Below are 14,464 nucleotides of genomic sequence, written 5' to 3'. Positions count from 1 at the left end.
GCCGAGGTGATAGCCACGAGGAATGCAACCTTATAGGAGAGATATAGTAATGAGCACGTAGCTAGGGGCTCGAAGGGCGGCCCCGTGAGGGCAGAAAGGACCAAATTAAGGTCCCAAGCCGGGACAGGTTGTCGAGTATATGGGAAAAGCCTAATCAGGCCCTTGAGGAAGCGACTGACCAGTGGGTTTGCAAAGACTGAACCACCGTCAGCTCCTGGGTGGAACACGGAGATGGCCGCCAAGTGGACCCGAACCGAAGAGAGGGAAAGGCCTTGCTGTTTCAGATGAAGTAGGTAGTCAAGGATGAGTGGGATCAGGGCGAGCAATGGAGCCTGTCCCTGCTGTTCTGCCCAAATGGAAAAACGCTTCCACTTGGTCGTGTATGTAGCTCTGGTGGAGGGTTTCCTGCTACCAAGGAGGACTTCTCTAACCTGCTGTGAGCACTGCCTTTCTACCGGGTTTAGCCATGGAGCATCCAGGCTGTGAGGTGGAGCGACTCCAGGTTCGGGTGCCGGAGGTGGCCTCGATCCTGTGTGATCGGGTCCGGGAGCAGGGGCAACATGAGGGACACCTGTTTGGACATCTGCAGTAGCGACGTGAACCAATGCTGGCGCGGCCATGCCGGCGCTATCAGTATGACTTGAGCATGATCCCTGCGAATCTTGAGGAGTATCCTGTGGACCATCGGAATAGGAGGGAAGGCGTAAAACAGGCCACCTTCCCACGAGAGGAGGAAGGCATCCGTGAGAGACCCTGGACTGCGCCCTATGAGGGAGCAGAACCGTTGACACTTCCTGTTGTCCCTCGAGGCAAACAGGTCTATCTGGGGATAGCCCCAGAGACAGAAGATTGAACGTGCCATGTCCCGGCGGAGGGACCACTCGTGACCATGGAACGAGTGGCTGAGGGCGTCCACTAGGCCGTTCTGCACCCCCGGGAGGTAGGATGCCATTAGGTGAATTGCATTCTGTACGCAAAAGTCCCATAATACGAGGGCTTCCCGGCAAAAGAGAGAGAAGCGTGCACCCCCCCGTTTGTTGATATAGAACATCACCGAGGTATTGTCCGCCTCATCCGTCGAGAAAGAGGAGGAGATCACTTGCAGAGGACCTTCCTCACTACCCTCAGCCTCTGCAGGGTCCTGCGGCACAAGGTACTCTGGTTGCATGGCCGGTGTGGATATAGGATGTGGCACTACGACTGGTACCGGGGTCGACGCCGAACGACGAGGCGTGCTGGGCGGTGCCTGCGGCGTCGAAAACATGGCCCCCATCTGTGCCGGTGTCTGACTAGGCGGTGCCGGATTCTGTTGCGGCACACTCCTGTCGGACGGCGGTGCTGGTGGTGGAAGCATTTGCACTGGAGCCACCGACGTCAAGGAGACCTGGAGCGGGGACCATGCACCTGTCCCAGGGTTTGATGGTAAACCCAAGGAGTCCAGAACGGCCACTGGGAGGGCGGTTGCCACTGCTGCTGCCACAGCGCTGGGTTAGGTCATTGGCTTGCCTGTGAAGCCGACCTCCTGCTCCTTGATCTACAGGAGCAGAAGGATTCCGACTCCGATGTTTCTGAATATGAAGACAGAGGAGGGGCAGTACCCACTGTCGCCGGCGAGTGGTGCTGCGAGGCCGGGGAACGCTCTCTCTTTGCACCGGTACTGCCAGAGCGGCACGGGGCGGGGACTGTGGCGTCATCATGGCCGGCTTGCCCCTATTGGATCGGGGGTCGGGTCGTCCCTGGCGGCTCTTCTCTCTGGCGCGGGGAGGCTGGCACCGGGAGGCTTAATAAGTCTGAGGCCGCCTCAAACGCTTCCGGCGTTGATGGGAGGCGCACATCCTCGCTGAGGTCCGGGGTCCTAGACCGGTCCGGACTCAACTGCTCCCCCATGGGGGCAGGAGTCAATGGGACCGTGGGAGGATGTGGCTGTGGCACAGCTTGTTCCACCACACTTGTGGACGCCGCCAGCCTTTTAAGGTCCTGGTGGGGTGATCAGCCCCTCACTGGCCTCTTCTTTTTCATGGGCACCGGAGATGGTGATCGGTGCCGCATGGAGGCCAATTTTCTATGTCCTGATTCTCTCCGGTGCCGGGACTTAGAGTTCTTAGACCAGGCCTCCTCACTTGCTAATGGTGCCGGAGCGCTGCGCACCGAGGATGAGGTGGTGGGCGCCGGGTCGGCAGGCTCGGGGTCCGACTGTGGCCATAAGGCCGCCTCCATCAGGAGTACTCTAAGTCTCTGCTCTCTGTCCTTCAGAGTCCTGGGACGGAACCCCTTGCAGATAGTGCACTGGTCGCTTTGGTGGCTCTCCCCAAGGCATCTCCAACAGGCAGAGTGCGGGTCACTCTTTGGCATAAACTTTCCGCAGTCCGCGCAGAGTTTAAACCCTGGGGACCCGGGCATGCCCCAGGACAGGGTGATGATTACGTTGGGGGGAAGCCCCCCCAACAGCTATTAACTATCTTACAACTAACACTAACTCTGAACTATAAGAAAAAACGAACTATATACACTTAATAGAGACACTGCTAGGCTTGCTGCGAGAGCAAGCAAAGTTCCAGCTAGCCGTCACCGGTGGTAAGAAGGAACTGAGGGGGTGGAGGGTCGGCGGGCCCCTATATAGGGCGCCATGGAGGTGCCACTCCAGGGGACGCACAGGCCGACCCTATGGCATTGCTAGGGGAAAATCTTCCGGCTGGCATGCACGCGGCACGCACACATCTGCTTGGAATGGACATATACAATCACTCGAAGAAGAACTCGGCTTGTTTAGTCTGAAGAAGAGAAGAGTGAGGGGGGATCTGATAGCAGCCTTCAACTACCTGAAGGGGGGTTCCAAAGAGGATGGAGCTCGGCTGTTCTCAGTGGTGGCAGATGACAGAACAAGGAGCAATGGTCTCAGGTTGTAGTGGGGGAGGTCTTGGTTGGATATTAGGAAACACTATTTCACTGGGAGGGTGGGGAAGCACTGGAATGGGTTACCTAAGGAAGTGGTGGAATCGCCATCCTTAGAGGTTTTTAAGGCCTGGCTTGACAAAGCCCTGGCTGGGATGATTTAGTTGGTGTTGGTCCTGCTTTGAGCAGGGGGTTGGACTAGATGACCTCCTGAGGTCTCTTCCAACCCTAATCTTCTATGATTCTGTGCTCAAGCTTCTTAGGTACACACAAGATTCTATTTGTTCTAAAACTTCATTGCTGCTCCCTTTCAATGCTTTATCTAGTTTCCCTTTTCCAAGAAACAACCACTTGACTTCTTGGCATTGACTGTTAGTCCAAGTCAACTACACCAGTTTTCCAAGGTAGTAATATTATCATAACTAATTCCAACGTGTCTGCCAGTTGTATGATGCACAAACTAAGGAGCTTAACTCTAGATCATCCAATGTCACACCCTCCAATTTGTCTAATATTCTTAACATCCATTTTAAGAACAGGATGAAAAATTATGGTGATTCCATGCCCCCTTGTCTTACATCAAACTTTGACTTGAACCAGTTGCTTAATTTTCCACTAATTCTTACAGCACGGCAACAGTCTTCCTACATAGCTATTATAATTGTAATAATCTTATCTGGAACTTCATATAACTGCTACTTTCCATAATGCTTCCCTCCAAACAGAATCAAATGCCTTTGTAAAGTCAATGAAAACAGCAGTCATCTTTAATCTCCATTCTCCATCAACAGTTGGCGTGTGAATATGTGATCAATGCAACTTTGGCCTGGTCTAAAGCTTCCCTGTTCTTTGCCTACTACTACTTGCCTGCTAGATGAATGGGGCAGCTTGCAATGCAGAATGGATATCAGCAATGAACCACCATCAAAAGAAGAAATAGAAAGAGCAGTGAAATAGTTTAAAAATGCAGGTATTGACAATATAACAGCGGAGCTGCTAAAAGCTGGCATGACAAGTGCTATAAAAAATTATAAAAGCAGGCATGAGAGCAAGAGGGTACCAGATGACTGGCTAAAGGCAGTAGTTGTACTATTCTTGAAGAAAGTAGATCCTGTCGATCCAAATAATTAGAGGTACAAGTTTATTGTCAGTACCAGGAAAGATAAAGAATAAAAATAACTGTGAACAGATTAAGACTTTATTATAAAGATATGTAATTACATTTATTTCTAACTAGAAGTTAAGATAATTAAAACACATTCCTAACCTGTTGCATTTCATGGAACTTGGACCGTTCTTGGACTGCAAGTCAGTCAGTTTGCACAGTAAATTTTACAATATAAAAGCCATTTTAACCTTACTTTTAAAACATTAAGTAAAAAGACTCTAGCATACTCTTCCATTTCCTAATAGAAAGAATAATCAGCTATTTGCATATTGAAAACTTGTAGTCCTACTTCTAATTTTAGCTATTATAACATCCAGGGGTACCACTGCACTTCTTAAAATCAGCTTTGAATAACTGACTAACACTGTCATCAGGCTGTTGGGAATACACTCTTCTACTGCACTGCATCTTGGCAATAGACATACATTAACAAGAATTCACCTAGGAAAGATTTTATCCTCAGACAATGAGGCGCAATACCACACTGAGAAAGCATATACGAAGATATATCTAAAATAAACCCCATGTTGGAGTGGATTTGTGGTCTTTGGTAAATTTACTATCATTCTTGTCTCCCTTAACATTTTGAGGATTACATCTTTTATGCAGTGTGTTTTGTGGGCCGATGAACACTATAATATGAGGCAATAATACAAGTTAAGAATCAAAAGGAATTGAAAATCAAAATCAAAACATGAGAGCTTAAAAACTAGTTATAATAATATAATGGTAACCAACCATTCTTATCAAATTTGGCAAAGATGTCCTTTGTGTAGGTGTCAACTTCTGCGCTAAAGAGACACCAATAAAGTATTTCTCCTTGCATCTGCTTCTCTACACAATTATAAAAATAGAAAGGAAAGGATTATAGATTCACAAATAGAGAGAGTCAGAAACATCAATTTAGTCAATAAACTGAGTACTAGTAAAATACCAATCTGGTCTTTTCATAAAGGAAATGACAAGCTCAAATAATACGTTTTATGAATGTGAACAGACTCATTTTATTAAAAAAATCCTGGTTTTGACAAGTACATTACAGATCAGAAATGACATACGCACATCCTTTACCCAACAGTTTAAAAACAGAATGAAAACATGATATTGACAAATAACTCAGCTTCAAACAATAAGGAAGAAAACTATACATATGTGAAACCTATTGTAGTAAAGAGAAAAGAATATTGAAACTCCATATACTATAGCACTCATCTCTGTTAGTTGTCATAGCAAGCATCTGCCTATATATTAACAAGACATCCTTCTAACTCTGTGCTTAGGGGGCTTGTTCTTTATATTTTGAAGAAGTTAATGACCGAAATTGGATTCTTATGGAAATTAAAGGCTTTCTGAAGTAACCATAAAATAAATTTCAATTTATTTCAGTTCTGTGGAAGGGTTTTGCAACTATTTGGAAAAAAAAACAAAAAAAACCCCATCTCTACTCACAAGTAAAAATTTTGAAGTAAAGCATATTTGAAACTAGTGATTTATTTCTACCAGCTGCTCTGCTTATCTGTGATGGTACATCTCTCCATTTCCTAGGCCAAAATAAAAACAATGGAAATGAAATCTACTTTTCTACTTCACTGAGCTTTAATTTAATATGGAGATAACTCTGGGATTGATGAAAGCCGGTATGATCAACAAAGAAATTTAGTTTCTCCATCATACTGAGTTGTCTTATTTTTTAGAACACTTATTTACATATGAAAAGTACCATAAATACAATTAACCTTAATATATTTTGTGTTTAATGGTTACGACTGTAAGCAAATACAACTAACTATCCTAATTTGTTTCCATGTTTTTCCATTTAAAATTATATTGATGTTTTAGAAAGGTATTATGGTTAATCACCAGTATATACAGGAATCATTCTAATGAGCACAGAATGATGTTAATCCAATGCCTGCTCCATACACCTTATAACAAAACCATGATGTACTAAATATAAATATGCAGAAGCAAATACATTTGGCATGATTAATACCTCAAAGGAAGAACAAATAGTTCAATCCACTTCCCAAACCAAGAGACCACATCAGGCCACATTATAGCCCAGATATCAGCAACTGACAGAACAATTCCAGACACAGCTTCCAAGTAGTCAAAGACATTTGTCTTAATATTTTAGGCAAAGGGAGCTTTTTCTATGCACTGAAGGTTGATTTTTTAATATCAGGAAGTGACTGCATTCCCTATCCTTTCCCGCATGAAAGGTGAATAAAAATCTGATTTTTTTCATTCTATTATTTAAATTATAATAAGTTATTCTTTTTAAAATGAAATCTGAATTTAATACAAAATATGATAAGGCCTAAATTTACTATAATTTCTTAAAATCTTTAAATACAAAATAAATATGCTGAATCCATGAGCCTCTATAAAAACTTTGAGTTAGAGTTAATGGCTGCTTTTCTATATAATGAATCGGGGAAAACATATAACTTTTGAGGCTTAAGCCTTACAAATATGTAGGGTTGCCACTTGTCTGGTTTTCACCCGACCAGTCCGGATTTCGGCTTGTGTGTCCAGGTGTCATTTGACAAGCCCTGGTGTCCAGTTTTTTTGATGTGGGGGGGGAGAGGCAAAGCAGCGGGTTGGAGGGAAGAGGCGGTGAAGGACGTGTGGCCTTGGGGGAAGAGACAGGGGGCAGGGCCTCAGTGGTCTGGTTACCAGCCATTAAATAGGCAACCCTATAAATATGGCACAATAAGTCAGCCTAACTTAGGGTATGTCTACAGTAGAAATGCTACAGTGGCACAGTTGAGCTGCACTGCTGTAGCATAGACACTTAGTACAGCAATGGAAGGGGTTCTTCCATCACTGGAGCAAACCCACCTCTCCAAGAAGGGGTAGCTAGGCCAAGAGAATAATTCTTCTGTCAGCCTAGTGGTGTCTACACTGACACTATGTCACAGAGTGCATGAAAATTTTCACAGCCCTGAATGATGTAATTAAGCCAACCTAGCCTGGTAGCGTGTACCAGCCCTTAGGAAACTGGCTGATTTTCAAGAGACTTAGGTGAGGATGAAGCTCCAGTCACTTTCACTTAGGCATATTTGAAAATTTTCCTAGACATACCTGAAATAATCAGTTTAATTTACTGACTACAGTTAATGCCTCTGTTTAATAAATCATTTAGTGGTAAATGTGAAACATGTTTTGATAAGTTTATGTATCCAAAATATTTAAGGCTGTTATGTTTAATAAGAATAAATTTTATATGCTGTTGTGTGTGTTTAATTAAATTCCAGTTACCATTCTAATGCAGCTTGGCACAAATCATGAGCAAAAAGTTAATTATCTAGTAAATAAGCAATATCTCATTCACCATTTATTAACATACTAAAACGTAAATTAATAAGAATCTGAAAATATTAAGCTACATAATTGCTTAAATAAATATATATAGTAATAACATACCCTTGTAGGTAGCAAAAAAGTACCAAATCTAATGTAAAGGCTCTATTTAGTTGAAAATCAACATGTTTTAATAGGTTTATCAACCAATGAGAATATACTTTTTTTTTAGAAACTGACTGAAGTACAAATGGAAAAGTTGATTAAAATTGATTACTTAAATTGAGGCTTTCCACTCGGTGATTTAAATCATGATTTAAGTCACCTTGATTTAAATCAATACACCCTGCCCACATATACTATTAAAGGAACTGCACAACCCCTAAATTGTAGCTTTCACTTCTGTTATTGCTTACCATTCAGACACTAATAAAATTAAAGGGATTTTTGCATCAGCAGTCCTGGATTATTGCCGGTTTTTCTCCTGGATTTGACAGTTTATTTGAGCTTGCAAAAATCAAGTCTCAAAGAGGGCTTTATAAATTTTGTAAAGAATAATATTACACTATATGGGCAACCTGTTCATGTAACTAGAGCCCTACCAAATTCACGGCCATTAAAAAAAACGCAGCAGGGACCGTGAAATTTGGTCCCCCCCCTGTGAAATCTGTATAATATAGGGTAAAAGAACACAGAAGACCAGATTTCACAGGGGAGACCAGCATTTCTCAAATTGGGGTCCTGACTCAAAAGGGAGTTGCGCGGGGGGAGGAGGGTGTTGCAAGGTTATTTTAGGGGGGTCACAGTATAGCCACCCTTACTTCTGTGCTGCCTTCAGAGCTGGGCAGCTGGAGAGCGGCAACTGCTGGCTGGGATCCCAGCTCTGAAGGCAGCGCCCCGCCAGCAGCAGTGCAGAAGTAAGGGTGGTAATACCATACCATGCCACCCTTACTTCTGCACTGCTGCTGGTGGTGGCTCTGCCTTCAGAGCTGGGATCCCAGCCAGCAGTTGCCGCAGGGCCGCCCAGAGGATTCAGGGGGCCTGGGGTCTTCAGCGACGGGGGCCCTCACCGCCGAATTGCCGCCGAAGACCTGGAGCGGAAGAAGCTCCAGGGGGCCAGGCCCCGCGAGAGTTTTCCGGGGCCCCCGGAGCGAGTGAAGGACCCCGCTCCAGGGGCCCAGAAAAACTCTCGTGGGGGCCCCTGCAGGGCCCGGGGCAAATTGCCCCCCTTGCCCCCTCATCTGGGCGGCCCTGAGTTGCCGCTCTCCAGCTGCCCAGCTCTGAAAGCAGCGCAGCCGCCAGCAGCAGCACAGAAGTACGGATAGCAGTACTGCAATACCCACCCACAACTCCTTTTTGGGTCAGAACCCATACAATTACAACACCATGAAATTTCAGATTTAAATAACTGAAATCATGAAATTTACGATTTTTCAATTTCTAGGACCATAAAATTGACCAAAATGGACTGTGAATTTGGTAGAGCCCTATATATAACCATACATAATTCTTGAATGACTTAGCATAAATGGGATACAGGGCACTTAAATACTGTAGAGAGTACAGTTTTATTAAAATAGTTTTATTTCCTTTCTAGCTTCCCTACTAACCATGGTTCTTAGATGCATCTTCAGACAGAGTAAAAATCTTCTCTTCACAGCTAGACCAAGGCAGAAGCTCTCCCATCAGAATTATGTCCCCAGAAACCTGATACTGGCTACTTCATCCTTCACTGTATTCTAAACTGGATTACATTGATTTTTTTGTATACACTTCCATCATACAGCCTTAGAATTCAGGAGCAGAAATTGCAGCATACTGTAGAATAAAAAAGTTTCATGTCTGAGAAAACATGAGCACACTGTAATATTTTTATTCTATATTTTTGGTTCAATATTTTTGTCATTACACAGACATTTCAAGAGGTATTTTGTATTTTTTAAATAATGTTCTTCAAAAAAATACAGAATGATTTCCTTGCCTAAAATAATAATGAGGAACAGTTTTTCCATATTCAAACACTGGACCAAATTCATGCTTGATGTAACTCCTTTGAAGACAACCCCACCCCTGAAAATCAGTTAGGCAAGTGGTGAACTGAGGTTCCTAGTTTTTTCATTTTATAACCTCATCCTCACAACCCTACCCCCTCTCATCTATCTTGTCGGATTTTTTTTTCTGGATTAAACTCTATGGGGCATGTAGCAGGGCACAGTACGCTCCTGCCTCTTTGCACCCCAGAAACTGGCCGAGACTCTACTGGTAGTGTATCCACTGTGCTATTTATTTGAAATCCCTCCACCAACACCCTTACAATTCTATCAAACAGTACTATCTACAATATCACCTATGCTTTAGGCTAGTGATCCGTATTCCCTCTAATTTTTCCCAAACATGTGCGGAATGAATTTTGTTATGTGCACCAATATGGAGGTGATGTGCGACACATTGAGTATTGCCTATTGAGTATCACTGCTTTAGGCCCTTTCCTCAGGAGCTGAGAGGAGCAGAGGTCTCCATTCCCTGATGGGTCTGCAAGACTCAGATCAGCAGTTCCTCTCTCCTCAGCACTTCCTTCCTAGACTTCATCATCCTTGAGCTGGTTGGCTAACTGGCTTGTCATCTCACCCAGGCCACCAGCCTGATTAGCTAATTACCTTTAATTATGCCAATCAGCTTTTTCCAGGGGAACTAATTAGTATCAGAGTGATCAGAGTCCAGGCTCATCTATTAACTCCCTGCACTCTGTCATAGGCAGGAACTGTTTTCTTCGTTTGTCTGAATAGTGCCTGGCACAATGGGGTGCAGATGCTTGAGTGGGATTCCTAAAAGCTATTTTAAGGGCTTGTCTACACTACCCGCGGGATCGGCGGGCAGCAATCGATCCAGCGGGGGTCGATTTATCATGTCTAGTATAGATGCAATAAATCGACCGCTGAGGGCTCTCCTGTCGACTCCGGTACTCCACCAGAACGAGCATCGCAAGCAGAGTCGATGGGAGAGTGTCAGCTGTCGACCTACCACAGAGAAGACACCGCAGTAAGTAGATCTAAGTATGTCGACTTCAGCTACGCTATTCACGTAGCTGAAGTTGTGTATCTCAGATCGACCCCGCACGGTAGTGTAGACAAGCCCTAATAGAAATGTATTACAAAAGTAGTTTATTTAAGTAGTAGAGCAAAGAGCAAACTGGATTCTAGGGTGAATCTATTCTCCAAAGACTCTGTGAGGTAAATCAATCAAAAAAGCACATTAACAGTTTACTGTTTTGGTTCATAGTACTTTCTCATTGTATATGTGATGGTCAGGAGTTTTTTGTCAGAATGATTTTCTAATAGAAAAATGAGAATTTTGCAAAAATCAAAATTTCCCACAGTAAAATTTCAATCTTGCTGAAAAATTTCAGTTTACCACTAGGAAAATCTAAGTGATCCCTACCCCGCCCCTCCCAGCTGTGTGTCTGGAAGGCTAGAGTCAACTGCAAAATTACAAAACCCAAGGAATGCTCCGAGGCTGAGCACTCACTCTCTAAATCACCTCAAGCTCTGGGGCTGGAAAGGCAGAAAGCCAGGGCACTCAGTGTTCTTGCCTCTGTTGTATTAATTTAGATAGAATATACGGGCCAACAGTGTTTACATAACACTGTTTAATGTTGGACAGTGACTGGGTTAAACAAGGTTCGGGGTTTAGGATACAGAAACCTCAGCCTGCTCAGTACCATGGCAAACACACCATTAAAAATAATTGTAAATCTTTTAAATAAAAAGATTAAAAAAATGAAAAACAGTTAAAGTATCTGAAATGTGAAGTATTATGTAAGACTTTATTTTAACAACTTCCCTTGTTCCCTCTCTTTTCATCTGGAAAAAAACTCTTGTCTGACAGTCTTTTAGATGGAATTAAAGATGGTAATAACTGTCCTTTTTGAGGAAAAGAGAGAAAGTGAGTTGAGATGGGCTGGAGCCAGTGGTGAGCTGGAGCTGGTTCGCGGGAACCGGTTGTTAAATGTAGAAGCCCTTTTAGAACCGGATGTCCTGCGTGAGACAACCGGTTCTAAAAGTGCTTCTACATTTAACAACCGGTAAGTTGAAGTGACCCAGGAGTGTAGCTGGGGGGGAGCAGGGGGAGCGGCTGCTCCCCCTGAGCACATTATCCAAAAGTGGCGCCTTAGGCGCTGACTCCGTGGGTGCTCCGGGGCTGGAGCACCCACAGGGAAAATTTGTTGGGTGCAGCTCCGCCCCGCCCCCCGGCCCCAGCTCACCTCCGCTCCGCCCCACTTCTCCCCTTCCCCCCGGCTTCCCGTGAATCAGCTGTTCGTGCGGGAAGCCTGGGAGGGCGGAGAAGCGGTGTGGCGGCTTCGCGCTCAGGCCCAGGGAGGCGGAGACGGAGTGGCGCAGCAGGTAACCTGGGGAGCTCCCCACCCCAGCTCACCTCCGTTCTGCCTCCGCCTCCCTGGGCCTGAGCACGAAGCTGCCGCTTGCTTCTCAGCCCTCCCAGGCTTCCCGCACGAACAGCTGATTCGCAGGAAGCAAGGGGGCTGCAAGCTCAGCCTGACCTGGTGCTCCAGGCGCTGCGCGGTGGTGGCGTGGCACAGCTCCAGCCGAGCGGCATGGCTGTAGCACCGCCAGCCACCACCAGGCAGCACGGTAAGGGGGCAGGGAGCGGGGGGGGGGGGGAGTTTGGATAGAGGACAGGGGAGTTCGGGGTGGTGGTCGGGGGTGGGGAGGGTGGATAGGGGTCCAGGTGGTCAGAAGGCGGGGAACAGGGGGGTTGAATGGGGGCAAGGGTCCCGGGGGGGGGGCAGTCAGGAAGGAGGGGGGGTTGGATGGGGCAGCAGGGGGCAGTCAGGAGCCAGGGTTCCAGGGGCGGTCAGGGGACAGGGAGAAGGGGTGGTTGGATGGGGCAGGGTCCCAGGGGGCCATCAGGAATGAGAGGAGGGGTTGGATGGGGTGGCGGGGGCAGTCGGAGGACAGGGAAGGGGGGTGGATGGGGCAGGGGTCCCGGGGGGGGGGCGCGTCAAGGAACGCGGGGGGTTGGATGGGGCAGGAGTCCCAGGGAGCAGGCACGGGCCACGACCCCCTTGTGGGGTGAGGAGGGACCAGTTGTTAAGATTTTGGCAGCTCATCACTGGCTGGAGCTATTATTGCTGTTGTTGTTAAAGTCTGATCCTGCTTCCTAAGATGACAAAACAAGACAAACACACAAAAGGGTGGGGGGAGAGAGAAAAGAACAGCAAAGATAGAAAATGCAGCCTTTGTCGGCCGTGTTGACTTTCATTTGAAACCTCGTTGCTAGAAAACACAGGCCCAGCACATGGTTTTATCAGCTACTCAAAGACTTGGCAAACTTGTACTAGCACTGGGTTGTTTAGGGCACTGCATGTAGTGTTGCAAAACATAGTCTTGGCTGGCTAATTCAGTCTCTTATTAGACTGAAAGAAAAAGGAGAAAGATACAAATGAAAAGAAATAAGGTCTGGAAGGTAAAGGCCACATGGGGAGAGCAGAGGGGAGATGAAGTCTCACATCTCAGGTGTTGTTTGGGATTTATACAAAGCTGGTGGAGATGGCGATGTCATCTGGGTCTCTCTCTCTGGCCTGCTGTGGTCAGGACATCTCTCAGGATGAAGGAGGCCTGGGGTCCCAACAGACAGTGGGGATGGCACCCACGATGGTGAAGCTTTTTTTTTTTTTTTTTTAAGAATCTCAAAATGGAGTGTTGGGCACAATAGTCCATCCTGTCATTATATTGTCCATCAATAGACATAATTTTCAACACTGATTTTGGTTAATTGATTTCCACTTCTCTACTCCTTTATTTTAGCCAGCCTGGGATAGCTCAGTCGGCAGAGCATCAAACTCTTAAACTGAGGGTCCAGGATTCGAACCCCTGTCTGGGTGGCTGGCTTTTAATTGGGGTTGGACTAGATGATACTTGCGGTCCCTTCTAATCCTAGGATTCTATGACAACCTTAACAGAGTCCTTGACTCGCATAAAACCATTTTAATTTAAATTACATTAATTCAGTCTTTGTCTTTTATTTTACATTTTAATAATAATTTTGTATAACACGTCATTGTGGCAATTTATGAAATTCCACTCACTTTTTTTTTTTTTAAATAGTTGTGCTTATAATTAGGGTAAGTCTGTAGGCCCAATTATCACAACTCTCCCCAGCTCTGAGGTGGGGTTATTTAGTTTAGTTGTTTTGTTCTTTACAAATAAATAGTTAGATTTTTAAAACGTAAGTATTTAAAAATCTGATTTTCTTTTCTCTCTCTCTCTCTCTCAATATATATATTTTAACTTCTCTTTGTTTGGATATGGGCTCCCCATAGACACTGGCTCTGGCTACATCCCACACCACACAGCTCTGATTACTTCCTGCCTATTGGCAGAGATATGTCCTGCCTGCCCACTTCTGGGGCAGGGGAATTGGCCAGAATTTGATTGTCTCTCAGCTCCTAAATAACTGGCCAATGGGTAGGCAATAACTGAAGCTGGATGGCGAGGGGGCAGTCAGAGCCAGTGTTGATGGGGAAGCAGACCCAAGAAGAATGGTATGAGGCATCAGCTGATTTACTAAAAGACTGAGCCCCTCAGTGACCCAGCTCAATCTTTTTTTTTTTTTTTTTAAATCTGTATGGCCCACCAAAAGGTTTTAGGGGATTTTGTGACCCTCCACTATCTTAAAGTTGTTCATCCCTGGTTTAGAGGATGCTTTAGTATTTAACACTATAAAGTACCTTACAGTACAATCAATAACACAAAATCAGCAAAATATATAGAAACTTAAAAAAAAAAAAAAAAAAAAAAAAAAAGTAGAATAAATTTGCAGTTTAGCCACAGACTAAATTTTAAGAGAGACTTATAACCTTGATCCTGAGAATACCCAGAGGAGACTTTTTAGTAAGTAAAGTGTTAGGATAGAGATCCAAACACTTGGCCCATTCAAACTCTATTAAAGTTAATGAAGAAACTCCTATTGGAAGGTGGGACTGAGGAGTCCTGAATGCCACTAGCTAAACAATGGTTGCAAAACTACGCTACCAAATTTGGCATTTGATCTGCAGCTTGGTCAAGGAGAGTTGAAGGCATG

Source organism: Emys orbicularis, chromosome 11, assembly GCF_028017835.1.
Source record: "Emys orbicularis isolate rEmyOrb1 chromosome 11, rEmyOrb1.hap1, whole genome shotgun sequence".
NCBI classification, from domain to species: domain Eukaryota; kingdom Metazoa; phylum Chordata; order Testudines; family Emydidae; genus Emys; species Emys orbicularis.
The sequence above is the reverse complement of the archived record's forward strand: the minus strand, read 5'-3'. Positions refer to the sequence as shown.